Raw genomic sequence first — 18,484 nt, 5'->3', positions numbered from 1 at the left:
GTGGTGGTGGTGGTGGTGGTGGTGGTGGTGAGCCACAGCCATCGATACTCCTGCTCTGCCCTGAGGAATTACTTCTGGTGGCGCGTGGGGACTGTATGTCATGCCATGTTAGCCATTTGCATGGCAGATCCCCTTCCCACTGTGTTATCTTTCCGGTCCCTAAGATCACACTGATTTAAATAGAAGACAAACTTACATACTTTTTCAGAAGAGTTTTAAAAATGATTCTTTGGAAGTAAAAACAACTTAAGAATGTTAAATACTAAGAAAATTTCAGTTTGTACTTTATAATCTCACTCGACCCTAATTTGAAAGAAAATGAAAATAGTCTTAAAATTGTTCACAACACATGGAAAACTTTTTAATAAGAGCTTACGTGTTTGTGAAACATGTAAAACAACTTGGAAAGAATTTACCAGAACCAAGGAACAATGCTAAAATGCTTGGCAGAGATTTAGGAGAATGGAAGAGAAAGACTCCTCAAGCATAGGCAGCAACAGAAATAATAAATTGAATTTCATCATAATTAAAAACATTTGCATCAAAGAAAACCAAGAAAGTCCTCAGAATGGAAAAAAATTTCAAATGATCCATGTGATAATAGCCTAATAACATATATCTCAAAAATGACTAAAATATATCTCAGAATCAAGGAAAAAAATAAAAATTAACAAAATTGGACACAGAGCATAGTACAATGGATAGGATGTTTGTCTTGCATGTGGCCAACCCAGGTTAAATCCCCAGCATCCCATATGGTCCCCCAAACACTTCAAGGATTGATTCCTGAGTGCCGAGTCAGGAGTAAATCTGAGTAAATCTTAAGAGTCACCAGCTATGGCCTCAAAAAAATGGACAAAAGATAAACATTAAAAATATGTGAATGGTAATAACAAGATGCTCACCATCACCCATTGATTCTGCAAACCAGTAAGGTTAATGTTCACTTAGAATTTAGTATAGATTTTTGTTTTGATTGAGGCATCAGAGTGTGGAGGAATAGAGGTACTCAGCATCTATTTCTGGCTCTGTGCTCTGGAGGGAATCTGGCTGTGCTGGAGCACAGATACTGCAGCAGGATGCAAGGCAAGCTCCTTAACCCTGACACCATGTCTCTGAGCCTAGAACTTAGTGTAGATAGTTAAAGGAATAATATTACCTAACTAGAAGAGGATCTGAGTAACCCACGAGTCATTTCAGACTCTTTTTAACCAGAGAGATTGTAAGGATTCTGTCTGCAGCACCACATACGGTCTCCTGAACCCTGCCTGGAGTGGTCACTGGGCACAGGGCTGGGAGTAAGCCACGAGCATGGCTGGGTCTCGCCCAAAAAACAAAAAAATAACCATAAAGGAAGAAGAACTTCAATAATTATTTTTTATTCTATTTTATTCTGAGTTTTATTCTTTAATTTTAGTTGCTTTTCATTTTAATTAATTAATCAGCTAAATATATATTATCATGGCACAACAACAAACAGATGTATAGTATATTAAAAGTGATCTATAATTATACGGATTATAGAATAATAGAAGTTTGATATTAGGCTATATGATACTTAATCGTCCAAAAAAATCTGATAATGAATAGCTTTTTAATATATGCCTGAATTTTCACCCTGAGCTTTACTCAGATGAACTCCAAAGAGTCAATAAGTCTGTTATTGCCGATAACACGAATGCAGAGAATGTAATTGATGGCACTCTGGATGCGACTGTTGTATGACTAAATTTGGAGATTGGGATGTTGGGGGAATTTGAAGTGATCCCCAACAGCACTGGGACGTTGCTGCTGGTGCCAGGGCGCCAACCTGGTGCTCTCATATTCCTTTACATGCACTCAGTCACTTTGAGCCATCTCTTAGGCCCAAGACTTTGAGAGGTGAAATACTCTTTTCACTCGAGGTACACACCCAAAAGCACTCAGGAGTTGCTAACGGATCTGTTCTTAGTCACTCCTGGCATTGCTTAGGGAACTGTATGGTTCATGCAGCTCATGCACTCAGACCTCCATACCACCTCTTTGGCCCCAACTTTGAAAAAAAAATTTATTCTGAAAAACCAATTCATCTCATCTGTCATTGTTCTTCTTGAGTGCTTTCTTAACACTATACCTTCAATTCTTAGGGTAAAAAGGCACATTTTATACTTAAAATAATGCAAAGTAGATTTCTCAGACATTTTCTGAGACAAAGTAGATTTCTGAGACATTTCTCAGATCTCTGTAGGATCGTTTACTTTTTGTTTTTGCTCTACCCACAACAACCAATTCCTGTCTTATCCAATACTTTAAAGATGCCAAAAGTTAGCTCCAGCAAACACATCTCTCTCTCAGAGAGTTGTATCTTTTCTTATCACTTCAGTGTAAAAAATGAATGCCATATGCAGAACTATCTTTAGTCAATGACGGGTAGTGATTCCCGTAAGTTGAGAGAGAGATAAATGAGGTGAGCTTTCCTATTATCCCAGCCCATTGCTTGGAGAGTTTCTAGGCCACAGTACAAAGCGAGAAGGCCATATTATCTTTGAGTTGTGGAGACAAGGCAAGAATTTTAGGAAATTTAACATCAAGAGTACAAGTGAAGAAACAGCTTCATAGAGAGGGTGTGAAGCAAAGTTGCTGTTTCTCAAACAACAACTTTGAGAAACAGGACTGTGGATCAATACTCTATAAGCTTAGATGCAAGGATTCTTTACAGCAAACCACCCAACTACATATACAAAGGATAATTCCTCCTAGTATATTATACAGAGTTGGCTTATGATGTAATTCATGTTAGTAAAGCTAAAAGGAAATAATCATCTTAATGGACACAGAAAAATATATTTGACGATTAATTATCTAACATTTATTGCTGATCACTGTCACTGTCACCCTGTTGCTTATTGAGTTGCTGATGCGGGCACCAATAATGTCTCCATTGTGAGATTTCTTGTTACTGTTTTTGGCATATCCAATACGCCATGGGTAGCTTGCCAAGCTCTGCCATGCGGGTAAGATACTCTGAATAGCTTGCCAGGCTCTCCGAGAGGGGTGGAGGAATCGAACCCTGGTCGGCCGCGTGCAAGGCAAATGCCTTACTCATTGTGCTATCGCTCCAGCCCAGTGTTAATGATAGAATGGCATTATTTATTAACACAGTGCTGGAACTTAGTTAAGGTTTAATAAAGATTCTTCTAATTTGCTTACTCTTTCTACCATGTCCAGTGGGTGCTCAGGGCTTCCTCCTGGTTCTGCACTCAGAGATCACTCTTGACAGTGCTTTAAGGACCATACGGGATATCATGGATCTGACCCAGGCCAGTCGTGACCACAAGTGCCTTACCCTCTGTACTGTTGATTTAATTATTTAGGCTTTTGGGCCACTCCTGGCAGTGCTTAGAGCTCTGGGCTTAGAGCTCTGGCAGGGCTCATACATGGTGTCGGGTATTGAACCTTGGTTGGCCACTTGCAAGGCAACCTACTGTACTATTTCTCTGCCCCTTGCTTATTTTTTCTTTCACACATTTTCTTTTCTTTTTTTTTTCTTTAATTGATTTTTATTTGGTTCCATATAGAAAACCAGTGACAGGAAAACAAAGAAAAATTTGGTAAAGCAATGTTCTTACTGAATAATCAGTGAAGAAAACAATTGTAGATAGGGCTATAATATGGAGGGTAGGGCACTTGCCATGCAAGTGGCAATAATACTTTCATTTTCCCCTTACACCACCAATACTTTGAAATAAGGATCTTGTTTATTTATTGAGTAACTGAAGCAATCAAAAGAGGACTACAAACTCCCACTATCTTGTACTATCTGTCCTTAATACTTATATACTTTGCCTTGTTGCCTGATTTCATTCTTTAAATGGAACCTCCCAGGTTGCTGTCTAAACTCATTTTATGATGGTTCTTTTTAGGCCAGTGGGGGGTGGGGTGGGGAGTGCATATGGGGGGTGGCACATCTGGCTGTACTCAGGACTTACTTCTGGTTCTGAACTCTGGGATCACTCCCGGTGAGGTGGGGCTCTAGGGCCTATATGGAGTTCCTGGAATGAAGCCTATTGCTGATAAGATTCTCAAAATACTGGAGTTACGAAGGGGCTTCTTCAGCCCAAGAATGTTTCCCAAAAATGTATATGGCACACCTTACTTATTATGAAAGATGGAATTCCAATTTTCTCTTAGTTAAGGACCAAGAAAAATGCTGACTTTCTTCATTTCTATTAAACATTGTACTGGAGGTTTTAGCCAGGTTTTCCTACTAAAGTATGAAAAACATATTGAAGAAGAAGAAATAAAATTGTCTCTTACCAAATGCCATGATCATCTTTTATAGACTGTCTTAAGAATCTGTATTCTTAATATAAGAAGTATATTGAACTAAAGCAAGTTTTTCAAGGCTACAGATATAAAATAAATATACACAAATGTATTTTGACATATTAGCAGCTCTCAAATTGAAGTTTGGGGACCAGAGCGATAGTGATCCCAGACTGCAGAGCCAGGAGTAAGCCCTGCTCATTGCCAGGGGTGCTCCCCCTCCTGCCCCCTCTCCCGTCCCCACAATAAAAGGAAATTAAATGTTAAGATGCTATTTCTGTAATCTTCCCTCCACCAATGCCTCCAGTTCTCACCCACCACCCCAGCCTGCCTCTTCGCAGATGCAAACAGATTTACTTCATATCTTTCGTTATACACAAAGGCAAATGGAATTGCCAAACCTTGGGTCACTAAGATTCAATTTGTTACATCTCACAGTGACGTTACTCAAGCCACTGTCTGAGGCTCCCTCGTGCTAGTTGGTGCTAGCTGAGCCTCTGTGTTATTGTTTAGACCCAGTGAGCTCATGGGCCGATGCAACTTCCCCACCAGATTTGCTGTGTTCCTACTGGGCTGACAGCATGAAATTTGGAGGTGACTATAGGCCCAGGAGCTATAGAGGTAGAATATTCAGTTGCTTGGCCGTTTGACATGGTTCGGCTGTGGAGCTGGGCCGTTTCTATGGTGGAGAGTGTGGGGTGTTGGGTGTGGCTGCTGTGCCTTCAGGCAGAGAATGCGATCCTTCCAGCCCCATTCAAGAAGGCCCCAGAGAATATATCCTGGAGAGACAAAAAAAAAGTGTAGTAGAAATGACATCTGCATTTCTGTGTTCATTGCAGCACTGTTTACAATAGCCAAAATCTGGAAAAAATCAGGGTGCCCAAAAACAGATGACTGGCTAAAGAAACTTTGGTACATCTACACAATGGAATACTATGCAGCTGTTAGAAAAGATGAAGTCATGAAATTTGTATATTAGTGGATCTACATGGAAAGTATCATGTTAAGTGAAATGAGTCAGGAAGAGAGGGACAGACCTAGAAAGATTGCACTCATCTGTGGACTATAAATAACATAGTGGGAGACTAACACCCAAGAGTTGTGGTGATAAGGATTAAGAGGTCTGCCCCACAGCTTGAATACTGGCCTCACATGCTAGGGGAAAAGGCAGCTCACATAGAGAAGGGAACACCAAGTAGAGGATTGTCAGGAGGACCCGTTCGGGTTGGAAGATGTGAGCTGAAAGTAGACTATGGACCGAACATGATGGCCACTCAATACCTGTATTGCAAACCACAATACCCAAAAGGAGAGAGAACAAAAGGGAATGCCCTGCCACAGAGGCAGGGTGGGGTGATGGGGGATGGGGTGGGGGTGGTGAGAGGGATACCGGGATCATTTGTGGAGGTGAATGGGCACTGGTGGATGATGGGTAAATGATCATGATATGAGTAAAATGCAAACACAGAAGTTCATAAGTTTGTAACTGTGCATCACAGTGATTCTGTAATAAAAAATTAAAAAAAAAAAAGAGGACGGCCCTAGAGCTGCTGGCCCGGACCAGTCTACCTAGGAAGACTTGGGGGTATCAAGCTCTTTTCCAGACAAGTTTTGGAGCTGGGCCTTTTCTGTGCTGGCAAGATGGCCACCCATCCCATTTCTCAGCTTTTTTTTTTTTTTTTTTTTAAACAAAAGCCATCTTATTTAGGTGTGAAGTAGCGTCTTCCTGTGCTTTTTCCTGAGATTCAGAAATGCATAGACAAGTTTCTATGTTGTCACAATTAGCAGTTCCTGGTAACCTGCTTGCCTGTGTTTGTCACTTTAGTGTTTTTGAGAAGGGGACACCCTTGGTGGTGCTTGGGTTTCCTCACCGTTCCATGCCTGGTGGTGAGTCCAGGCCGCGCTGGGGGAGTGAGTGGTGCCAGGGCGCGTGCCCAGGCCTCCGGCACAGACCCTGGGCCCAAGCTCAGCTTTCCACACTCCAGGCTGCCTGTGGACTTCCTGCTTGTCGTTGTGAAGGGATTTTTGAAATGACGTCAGTATATGCGTTCTTTAACTGTTGCATTATAGTTTTGCGTTATTTCTAGCATCTTCAAAATTTGAAATATTTCCCTTGAGCAACATCCATTTGTTACCTAGATGTGCACGTAATCACCTTAATAAAGGCCGTTCTCCATGCAGGTAATTATATCCACTGATGCCTGCTAATGCAAGCTGCTTTGCGGTCATTATATGTAATACATGACTACAGAACTGGATGATTCTTCTTGTTTTTCATTTTTATTAAATTAAGTTTTCTTGAATAATGTCATCTTGCAAATGGTTCTTAGGAGTAATACCTTTCAGGGCTCCATAATCACTAGATAATTAACCTGCCAGGATTAAGTACACTCAACTTTGCCTCGGGATGCTTAACTCTCAATAAGGTCAATTATCTCATGATAATAACTGCTTTGTCAAGAGTTTCCACTTAATTCCATAGTGAAACATCACTCACCCATACAGTGCGACTTAAGAGAGTTTAAATAATAAAATCCAGCTTGAAAATTGGGCACGAGAATTCAGCTTAATTATTTCACACAGTTTAAGAATGCTACATTTTGGATAAAATTCCTCCTCCATAGACGCAGTATTTTGGATCTAACAGATGATCTCTATTTCCAGCCGTAATATATCGCTCTGCTTCATCAGTAATTTTGCTGGCAGTTGTCCCACGTTGTATGTTTCCTATTGGGAAATCCACTGTAAAAGCCTATTGAGCCCGTAGAGGGTTTCGTATATTAAAAATCTCATTGCAGCCCAGGAAATTGGGTGATACTGTCTCCTGAGTCATGACTTAGCGTGTTGTTGTTATTGGATATCTGGTTTAGTTGTTGAATCATGTGCGAAGCAGCGAAACTCTTCTGCCTTTGGTGCTGGTGAGTTGGTGTTGTCTCCTCAGTCATAACGGGGCGGGATTATGGAGAGCCCAGACATGACTGCTTTTGCCACCATGACACATGAAAGCAGCAGGAACTTGATTTTTCATAATGGGTTTCATACTTTTTAAATCCAAGGCTATAGTTCTTCAGTTTTGGTTTGGTTTGGTTTGGAGGCACACCCAGTGATGTTCAAGGGTTACTCCTGATTCTGTGCTCAGAAATTACTCCTGGCGTTGCTCAGGGGACCATATGCGGTTCCAGGAATCGCACCTGGGTTGGCTGCATGAAAGGCAGGCATCCTACCTGTTGTACTATTTCTTGGGCCCCAGGCTATATAGCTCCTTAGAAGTAAACTTAATCATCTCTAATGAATCAAATGGACTGGATTTGTTTTTCCTGCCTTCACTATCTAGTTAGGCGAGAGAGTCTTTATTGATATTTGCTGTTCACACTGTTAAATCTCTTAATCTTTCTAATAGCCATTGATTCCTTTTTAAATGACAACACAGAAAATAGCACTTCTAATGTGGCAATATGTTTTAATTATACATGAACCTTTGATACCTTTGTTAAAATAAATCTTCTGAAGCATACTGTCCATTTCCAGTCATCTCTAAAATGGAAGTCAATTGCTATTTCAACATGAAAATATGTAAGTCTTTAAATTATGTATAGGAAATATAAATGCTCTATATGTGTCTGTCTCCAATTCTAGTTGTGTTTTTTTGTTCTTTTGTTGTTGTTTTGTTTTGTTTTGTTTTGTTTTGTTTTTGGGTCACACCCGGCGATGCACAGGGATTACTCCTGGCTGTACACTCAGGAACCACCCCTGGCGGTGCTCAGGGGACCATTTGGGATGCTAGGATTCGAACCCGGGTCGACCGGGTGCAAGGCAAACGCCCTACCTGCTGTGCTATCACTCCAGCCCCTAGTTGTGTTTTTTTGATTAGGAGATTTTTCTGTTCTTAGTCAAGGTAGCATTTTCTTTTTTTTTTTTTAAACCATTTATTGTTTTTTTTTCTTTTTGGGTCACACCCAGCAATGCTTAGGGGTTACTCCTGGCTCTGCACTCAGGAATTACCCCTGGTGGTCCTTGGGGGACCATATGGGATGCTGGGAATCAAACCCGGGTCAGCTGCTTGCAAGGCAAACACCCTACTCGCTGTGCTATCTCTCCAGCCCCATGGTAGCATTTTCAATGTTTTAAAACTCCGGTCTCTAAATAATATAATCTTTATGGAATTCATTTTTAATTTTTACTCAAATCTTGTTTCTTATGATAATTTCCAAGCATTCTTAGGTTTTAGGATGTCACCTAGATCCATAGTCTAACGATAGAGGCTGTTCTTTCCTTTTTTTCTATCACGGTGGTTCCAGCATGATTATGGGGTTGTAACTATATCTAAAGTACTAATTTTACCATTTTAAAAGTGCTTTGTTTCTTCCAAGTAACGATAGACATCACTCTCCTGCAACAGCTGTTTATATAGATTTTTCCATCTCTTTCTTTAATACACCGAGCAAGGGGAGTTTGTGATATAGGACAGATTAAATCTAAGGTTGCTATGAGATCAATCTCAGAAGATGAGAAGAAATGTTTTCAAGAAAATATATAACCTCTTCAAAATCATGAGTGCTTCCATACTTACAAATTTTGATCCATTTGTATTTCATGCAGAAATTAATCAAACGTCAGTTAACACAAGGCTATATAGCATCATGAGATTGTTGCTTAGCTCATGGATTTAACCTTCTCCTTAGGGTCTTTCTGATATATTTTACATGTCTGAAAGGCTGAGTTTCACTGGAACACAGAGACTTTTCATGGCAGCAGCATATCGTTAAAAAATCAAGCCAGGAACTGCTTCTGAGTCCACTCTGTGCGTCTCGTCATACTAGCACCTTTGCGCCTTTCTTCCTCCAGTTTCTTATTCCCTCCCCTATGTTGCATAGAGGAGAAAGGTTTTTAAATCATTGTCAAACTACCATCCATCCACCATTTGTTTAAGAAAAATAGAAGCCTATAGTTCAAGGTTCTTTGAACTGTTAGTCATATTTTAGACCACAATGCTTTTCTATATATGCACCTTTTTATTTGTTGATCATGCTGTACTACAAATCTGTCAAATTGCGGTAGGAAAACTTTTATAATATAAAAATAATGAATCAATTGCCAAAGTTCTTACATAATGCATTAAAATATTTTTCCTAATTTTTCACATTAGTAGTGAAATTGACTTACACCTATAAAACCCATAAATTTATATGATAACAAAAGCAATCCTACTATAGTTAGAAAATTCTTTCAATTTAAAATAATTAGTCATTACAGTGAATGGCAGCCTACAAAGTCAGTATGCAAAGATCTGATGTTTCTTTACACATACAGTGAAATAACAGAAATTCAAATATAATCTCACTTTAAAATGCATCTCAGAAAGTTAAATACTTATTCCTATTTCAGTTAGGAATAAGCTAAACAACAAAATTTAAGTATTTGTACAAAAACATTAAAAAGATTGCTGAAAGAAAAAATACAAAGATGTGAAACTGTATTATATTCTCATGCATTGGAAGAATTAAAATTATTCAAGTGGCCATCTTACCAAAGCCAATATTATAATTTAATGCAATTCCTATCAAAATTTGTTCATTTGGCACCACACCCAGTAATGGTCAGGGCTTCCTTCGGACTCTGCACTCAAGGGTACTTCCTGGCAGGGCTCTGGGGAACCATATAGAATTCCAGGGATTGAACCCGGTATATAGCCTTTTATAAGGCAAACGCTCTGCCAGCCATACCATCTGTTCGGGCCCCCCCTATCATTATTTCGAATACATTGTTCAAAGAAATAAAGCAAACATTGCTGAAATTCATAAGACTCCAAATAGCCAAAGCAGTCCTGAGAAAAATTAAGAATGGCGTCATCATATTCCCTGATGTGTCCTGTATGTGCTAGTCATAGTAATTAAAGAAGCTGGAATAAAAATGGACATATGGATATAATGAACAACACTGAGAGTCCAACAGTACATCCTCACATATATTGACAGTTAATTTGTCAAGCACATACGTGGAGAATGGAAAATTTCCTTACCAAATTCTGCTCCGGGGTCCGGAGAGCTAGTACTGTGGGTAAGGCTCTTTCTTGCATGTGCCCCCCACCGCCTTCCTTCCTGTTTCTGTCCTAGGCACCACCAAGAGCTACATCAGAGCGCAGAGCCAGAAGTAGCCCCCAGTGAGCATTGGGTCTCACCCAGACAAGACAAATCCTTCCAAAAACTGGGGCAGGCAAATTGGATAGCACACTAGTACACAGAAGAAAAGAGATGGAGTGATACATGCAAATATTCAAAATGGTCAAAGCCTTAGTAGTTAAACTTGAACACAGAAAAGAGGGAGGCCAAGATGGTAGCAGGGGGCAATTTGAGTTTGTTTGGGGAGGCCACACCCAGCAATGCTCAGGGCTTACTCCTGGCCCGGTGCTCAGGGATCACTCTTGGCTGGGCTCTGGGGACCATGTGGCATGCCAGAGATCTAACCAGGGTCACACGCATACAAGGCAAGTGTCTTCCCCACACTCCCATCTCTAGCCCCAGAAGAGAGCAATTGAGGTCACACACACCAAAAAAACAAATACAAAGTCCTTGTGGTTCCCGCACAGAAGTGGTGCTGGGAGTTCCCAACAATCCACAAGTGCTTCTCAGCTGGGCAGAGGAGAAATGTGGTTCCAGGAACGGGAGAAGCGCAGGGCTCAGGCTACCAGGGCAGAGAACTTTCCTGAAGACGATGGTGCAGTGGGGCTCGAGTCTGGCCTTCCAAACCTCCACAAAACCTCAGCAGGAGAAAAGAAATAAGCCTGCAGGACATCCAGGGGCAGATGACAAAACCATGGCAAAACCAGGGGCAGTTTTGCCATGGGTAGCCATGGGCGGGGCAGCGTAGGCTGTGACCGTGCCTGGCCCAGCGGGGAACAAAAGCCCTGCCCCTTTCTGCCACAACCCACTGAGCGCTGGCATTTGCCCAGCGTCCGAGTGGCGGTTTCCTCCCAAAACTAAGGGAGCAATTCTGGACACTTGTGCACATGCCCGCCTTTCCTCCCCAGACTTCCAGGACACGCCAGAGCCAGAGCCAGGCACCAGCACCCACACCCCAGAGCCGCCCTGGGCTGACTGCCCTGACAGGGCACCCAGTGTGTGTCCGCAGGCTCCTGGCAGGCGCCTTGTGCGCTCAGAGCCAAAACCTCTGACTGCCGCCCAGACCTGCACAAAGCCAGCCCCCTCGCTCCCTCACTTACCCTTCAGAGCCCCAGTGCTCGCAACGTTCCCCTATTTGAGGAAAGCAATAGAAAAAGGATCCGACCAGGAAGGGAAAGTTCAAGAAAATTTCCATCAGAAATTACTTAAGAACACAGGAGATAAACTGAAAATCGCAGTCGATGAAGAGAAGGTTGCACAGAAGGACAGCACAGAGGAAACTGGAGAAGCAGTTCGGTCCCGAGCCTGGCGGTCGCCCGAAGGACTACCAGGTGTGATCCCAAAACCACAAACAAATACAGAAATGCTTATGGAGGGGAGGCTGGAATCGGGTCCAGTGAATCTCAGTGGAGAATTATCAGTTCTTTGGTGCTGGACGTGGTAATATACACTGAAGGAGGTGGGAACTTCTACTTCTAAATGATGTGCAATATTGTAAATCAGTTATCTCAATTAAAAAGAAAAGCCAGCATTAGACTCAACTCAGTTTTTCTGTGTCTCTTTGACGCAGGAAGGCAATTAAGTAAAGGTTAAATTATATTCTGTGTTCTCTCAGTATTTTAATTTTAGGCACTGTTTACAATAATATTAATGGTAGAATTTCATGTCTGAAGTGTTTCAACACCCCCGCACCCAAAGTTCCCTCTATTAATAGTATTTTATCTGTAGTAATTTCCTAGTTTTGTTTACTCCATAATGGTTATGAATAATGTTTATATTACAAAACTTTGAATTGCCCCTTCTCTGATCCAGATGGAATCTAGCATCTCAGATGAACTTGGCCATGCCCTCTTCCCTTTTGTTCTTTAATCCAGAACAGTTCTGCAGTTTTCTGCCTTTTATGATAGGGCATGCTTAGAGAGTAGTAACTAGCTATTTATTAGAATGTTCTTTGATGTAGGAATGATTACTTTTTGACAATAGCACAGAAATCCTGTTGTGTCTTTTTTTTAATGCATTCAAACAATATTTTAACTTATGTCATTACTGGCTCTGTCATCATTTGCCACTTGATTGAGAAGATATTTATCCCATTTTTAGAGATTTTTTTATTGAATCACTGAGATGGACCCTTCCAAAGCTGTTAATGATTAAGTTTCAGTCATACAGTATTCCAACACCCATTCCTCTACTAGTGTACATTCTCCAGGAGCACCCCCCCTCCTTTTGGGTAGTGTGGTTTGCAATACAGTATTTATTCATTTTAAAGCAATTATTTTGTAATTTAATCAGTATGTGTCTTATGAGGGCATGTAGTAAGACTTTTTTTTTCATCAACTTTCAGCCACTCAATTTAGCATCTATTAACGGAGCTTGCCACTTAAAGTTACTCTGGTATTTGCCCATTAGTGAGTTCTCCATTTTCATCATTTCCTCTATATTTATTGTAATTCACTCTAAGGAAGAACTGCCCTTTCTTCCTCCCACATGTTAATATATTTCCTTGCTTATATATTATCCCAGTATAACTCCTGGGATACTTTATTCTATGGGTTCTCATCCACTGAAGTCATTTTGTTTTTCCACCAGTCCTGACTTTAACAATTGGGGACTTCTTCCTGTTGCTTCCTCTGTTTTCCTGATGTGACCTGATATAAGTTCTTAGTACCTAGTTATTTTTAGCTATTTTTTGATGCCACAGGATGTTCCAAGTTTTTTCATTTTTTGCCCTCAGCCTTGAAATCATCCATTTCTCTACAAAGTTGTCATTCCTTGTACACTGGTTTATTAGAAATGGTATTCTGAAATCAAGAGCTTGGATCTAAGTGTACTCATCGCTACTAAGGTCTAATAAACAGATATAGTAAATGTATATCATGTTTGTCTGATCATATACCTTTCTGTTGAAAGTCATCAGACCCATAAAATACCTGACATTGCAATCTAACAACACAGGGTTAGAACTAACCTTCCTTTCTTTGGCAGTAAGAAATCTGGTATTCATTAGCTGTAGTTCAGTGACATAACTGCTCAAATGTAAAATACAAATAAAATAGTATAGGGCCAGCAAACTGCCTTTGGGCGAGGACAAGTATATTTTTCATTTGAGAATTATATGAATTGAGAGCTGGCAGACTGTGGATAGAAGTGTTTTCACATCACATGTGCCTCTTCTGATCCCTTTCTCCCATTCTTTGTCTTGTTTTGTTCCCCTACACTTAGTGACTGTAGGGCTGACTCTAGAGATACAGCAAACAATACAGGGGGAAAGATATCCTTTTCATCATTGGATCATGAAGTCCTACGGCTTCCACTCTTTCTTCTCTTTGAGCCGTGTCTGTCAGGAAGGAAAGCAGGCTGCCTGGTAAGGAGCTGATGGCAGGGCCCCGTGGCACCCAGCCACCAAGCGTAGCATCTGTGCACTCAGAAACAAACGTCCCCTGTCATTTGCAGCCTCGTGCAGAGACCTTGACTCTGAGACACCTGGCTGTGCACACCTGGGTTCTTTATCCCAGAACTGAGAGTTCCATTAAGTGTTCGCTGTTTTAACGCACTAGGTGGTGGAACAATTTGTCCTACAATTATAGATGAGTAATATTGGCTGGCAGGGGGAGCATTGTCTGCTTGAAGCTCTTTTTGTCAGTAGCCTTAGAGTTCGGAGTCTGAATAATTTTGCATTATTCAGTCCATTTCCAAGTCTTAGTCCATTTCCCCCACATCCTCTGTCATTTGGTTACAGTTAAGATTCGTTGTTACTAGTTTGTACTGCATTTGGATTCCAGGACATTCTGTTTCTCTAATCTTTTTTTTTTTAACTTTGTCAAGCATTGACATCATTCTAAACATCAGAACTGTGCTAAGAAGTTCCCCTCCCCAGTATTTTTCCCCAAGACTTCAGATCTCAGTTACTTGTTTATTCATTCTCTTTCTTCTTCCTGGTCAATCTTTCTTCTTGTTTCCTCCCAACTTCCCTCTTCTGCCTTTTAGTTAATCTTACTAAAAGAGATTTAAGAAAGTGTTTTCTGCTTGCATTCCTACACTTTCTTTTTGTTTTGGTTTGGGTTTGTGGTCACACCTTGCAATGCTCAGGAGTTACTCTTGGCTCTGCACTTGGGAATTATTCCTGGCAGTGCGCAGAGGACCATATGCAATGCTGGGGATTGAACCTGAGTTGGCAGTGAGTAAGGCAAGTGCTCTATCTCTATATTCACCCTACATTTATTTTAGAATAAGTTAACAAAAATAAGAGTTTTATAACTTTTGTACCAATACATAAAAAATAGTGCACCATGGGGTCTGTTTGCACTTAACTTTGTTTATGTCTTTGAAATCTCAGATCTTTCTCATTTTTAATAGCTTAATTGCATCCCATTGTGTGCAACGCATTATCATAGAGTTTTTTTGCTGGGGAGGGTTGTTTTGTTTAGTTTTAGTTTTGGGTCACACTCAGGGATTTTTCCTGGCTCTGTATCCAGGGATCACTCCTGTCTGTGCTCAGAGGACTGAATGGGGTGCAGGAGATCAAATCTAGGACAGCTGTATACAAGGCAAACGCCCTACCCTGCCCTAGCCCCATCATAGGTTTTTGTTTTGTTTTGTTTTTTAAATCACTCTCTTGGATTTGGATTTTCAGGTGATTCCAGAATTTTGCAGTTAAAAATTCTGCAATGAATTTTTTCAATGATATTATTTCAATGAATAATCTCGTACATTCGAGTTTTATATTACGAATGTTTCTCCAGGGTAAATTCTTAGAAGTAAGATTATTGGGTCAGAAGATAAGTGAATCTGTAACTCAGTTAGATATCATCACACATCTCTCTGGAAGAGTTATAGTCGTGTTCATTCCCAGCAGCATACTTTCATTCTTCACTCTAGTCCTACTCTCTAAAAGGGTATATTTATCAGACATATAGTAAATGGAAGAAAGAGTTTTTCCCTTTACTGGAAAAGTAAATCTCACAAAATATAGAGAATAACTGTCTTTGCAAATAAAATTATCTTTATGGAATCAGATTTAGTCTTAAATCTACCAAACTCAAACTTTGTAATTACTTTTGATTTGACACAGTTCAATTCCCGTTTTTATTTTTTTTAATTCTGCTTCCAGGGCTTGAGCAAGGCAAGAGCACAGACCAAAAGCTATGCCTGGGTGAACAAAGAATGGCTTTGCCCCTGGCTACAATGAGATGGGTCTCACTAGCCAAATACCCTTTATCGAGCACAGGGACATCAGTTCAATAAAATATTGACAGTTTTATCTCCTACATAACATTGAAATCAAAAATTAAACTTATCTGATAGTCTGTTGAAATTAAATGTTTTATTTACCCATTCATAAGTAGAATGTTGTACATGGGCTCTCTTGAATTGGAATGACACCCTAAAATTTATAAATCTTGAGGTGACATGTCAAGGTCAGCCTTTTTGTTTTTATATTTAAATACACACTTAACTCTTTTTAACTTGTGAAGACTAATGTTGGGTGGCAACATCCAATGTATGCCTTTTTATTTTGTGTTTCCGTAATCATTCCTTTTCTCCCTGGTTTTGTTTCTGCCCCAGTTGATGAACTAGTATAATTCTGATGGTTAACTACTCAGATTTATCACTGAACTCCATAGAATCAAGGGTTCTGTTCCAGTGTAGCATGTGCCACCTACACTTCTGCCGAGTTCTATAAACCAAGAAGTTCCCACAGCTCACTTGGTTTGGTTATTTTCCTAGATAGCTCTAGGCTAATTTTTGCCGGAAAATAATACAAGTACTATGCTTGTATTATGAAGTATACTGCTCAGGAACAATGGTAGATGCTAAGGGAAATCCATTAGGATCCTCCAGCCCTTTGTATGTGTCCAGAGCTGTTGTTGGATGTTGTGCACATCATTTGTATAAGTGAGGCCACATGATTAAACTCAGTTTCTAGACACCACCCCAACCCTCAGTCTGTGGCAATTAGGCTGGCCCAAAGTTCCAACTCTCATTGCAAAAATTATGTAGGGGTCCACCATGAGATACCTCATGAGCATAAATAGGACTCCTGTCACTGAAGAAGTGGAGTTTGGTGTGTTCTTTAATTTGGGGTTTTCTGGCCATACCCAGTGATGCTTAGGGCTTACTCCAGGCTCTTCACTTAGGGATGACGCCTGACGGGACTCAGGAACATCTGGAGTGGTGGAAATCAAACATGGGCCAGCCACATATAAGGCAAATACCCTACCAGCTGTGCTGAGGGGCTGCTGTAGGCTCAGTGTTCGGGGATCTCTCCTTATGTTACAGGGACCACGCAGTCCAGAGGCCCAGACTGACTGTGTTCATGTACTTAGCCTATTGAGCCCCCCCTCTCTTTTTCTCTTTCTCCCCACCCTACTCCCTCCTCCATCGCCCCCCCCCACAGACACATGTCTTTTTTTTTTTTCCTTTTTTTTGACTTTTTGGGTCACATCCTGTGGTGCTCAGGGGTTACTCCTGACTGTGCATGGAGGGAGCATGTGGGGTGCCAGGGATCAAAGCCAGGTCAGCTGCGTGTAAGGCAAATGCCCTACTGTACTATCACTGCAGCCACAGGTTGTTTTGTTTTGTTTTTTAATTTCCATAAGTCTTACAATTAGTGTGCAGGGGTGCAAAATCTCATCTGTTTCATAAAATAAAATGCAAATAGAATTTGAAATCAGAAGACAGAAAGAATAATAGAAAAAATTGTTAGAAAATTCATTTCAGGATCATCACCTAGGTATTTGGGATGCTATTTCTTCAATGATTTTTCAGAACGTGGAAAATGTGTGATTGACATCCATGTCTGTGTAGATGTATGTTGGTGTATGTTTCATTGTTTCCCTTCAGTAGTCCAGGAACTCAAGCAGTTACCTGTACTGTACTTTTGGGCATATAGGATTTATACTTGACTTTTCCCAAAATTTGTCTTTCATTCCTCTTTCACATCAAGAAGAACCATGTTCTTTACAATACAGGATGTCATAAAATTCATGTGCCTATTCATTTACTTTAGACCACAGAATTTACACAAAAGTCACAAAATAATTTTCTTGTTTACTGCTACTAACACAGTTAATAAAACTAGTTTTAATTTTTATAAATTTATGATCTCTATATTCCCTCCCATTTCTACAAGTTATAACACTTTCAAGTTGCTCATTAGATATCTTACTAGTTCCCTTTCAATTCTTTGTTGATGTTTATTTAGTTGTTAAGATTTCCTGGTTTATTATATAGTGACTTCCCCCAAAAGGCCTCTTTTGAGTTTTCTTGTGTTGTAGTAGTTTTTTAGGACTGGAGCAATAGCGCAGCGGGTATGGTGTTTGCCTTGCATGCAGCCAACCCAGGTTCGATTTCTCCATCCCTCTTGGAGAGCCCCATAAGCTACCAAAAGTATCCCGCCTGCACAGCTGAGCCTGGCAAGCTACCCATGCCAAAAACAGTAACAAGTCTCACGATAGAGGCGTTACTGGAACCCGCTTGAGCAAATCGATGAACAACAGGACAACAGTGCTACAATAGTAGTTTTTATGCTTGAAACTCATCAGTTTTACTGGATATTGAATCATACCTCATATTTGATTTTCCTGTTGTTTTTATTTTAGTTCATTTGTTAAGCTGGTTTTTTCTCAGACTTTCATTGTGTATAGTAATTCTATTATGCTTTGGTATATAAAGGTTCTATCCTATCTAGCCTATATGCTTCTTCTGTTGAAGCTGTATTGTAGCACCATTTGTCTTAGGTGAGTTTGGGGAGACATTGACTTAAATTAGCTTGAGTTTAAGAGATACCTAACTATTAAATATAACTGCCATTAAAAATATAAATATAATACCACTGTATATTCAGCAAAGTCTAGACAAAGAGTATACAGGAGAAATAACTAATTTTTAAAGCAATATTTTATTTTAATTCCTGGGATGGAACCCAGGACCTCTTTGTGTGAGAACTAAAAAATACATCCACCAATAAAAATAATCAAAAAGAAGCTGAGACTTTATGTGTCCTGAACCCAACTGAAACAGATTGTTTGAAAAGTGCAAAGCCATGGAGGAGACAGAAG

General features: G+C 40.3%; 1 protein-coding gene and 1 non-coding gene across 4 annotated transcripts in view; one reads left to right on the top strand and one right to left on the bottom strand.

Annotated features, from left to right (window-relative positions):
- The window catches only part of ADK (adenosine kinase), a 481,956-nt gene that overhangs the window by 312,433 nt on the left and 151,039 nt on the right, over positions 1–18,484 (top strand). The window lies entirely within an intron of this gene.
- Positions 15,523–15,656, bottom strand: LOC129404048 (small nucleolar RNA SNORA48). The gene has a single exon (XR_008629655.1). It is a non-coding gene; the product is annotated as a small nucleolar RNA SNORA48 (small nucleolar RNA).

The sequence above is a fragment of the Sorex araneus genome, chromosome 3 (assembly GCF_027595985.1).
Source record: "Sorex araneus isolate mSorAra2 chromosome 3, mSorAra2.pri, whole genome shotgun sequence".
Lineage (NCBI taxonomy): Eukaryota > Metazoa > Chordata > Mammalia > Eulipotyphla > Soricidae > Sorex > Sorex araneus.
Note: the sequence above shows the minus strand (reverse complement) of the source record. Positions and strands in the feature narration are given on the sequence as shown.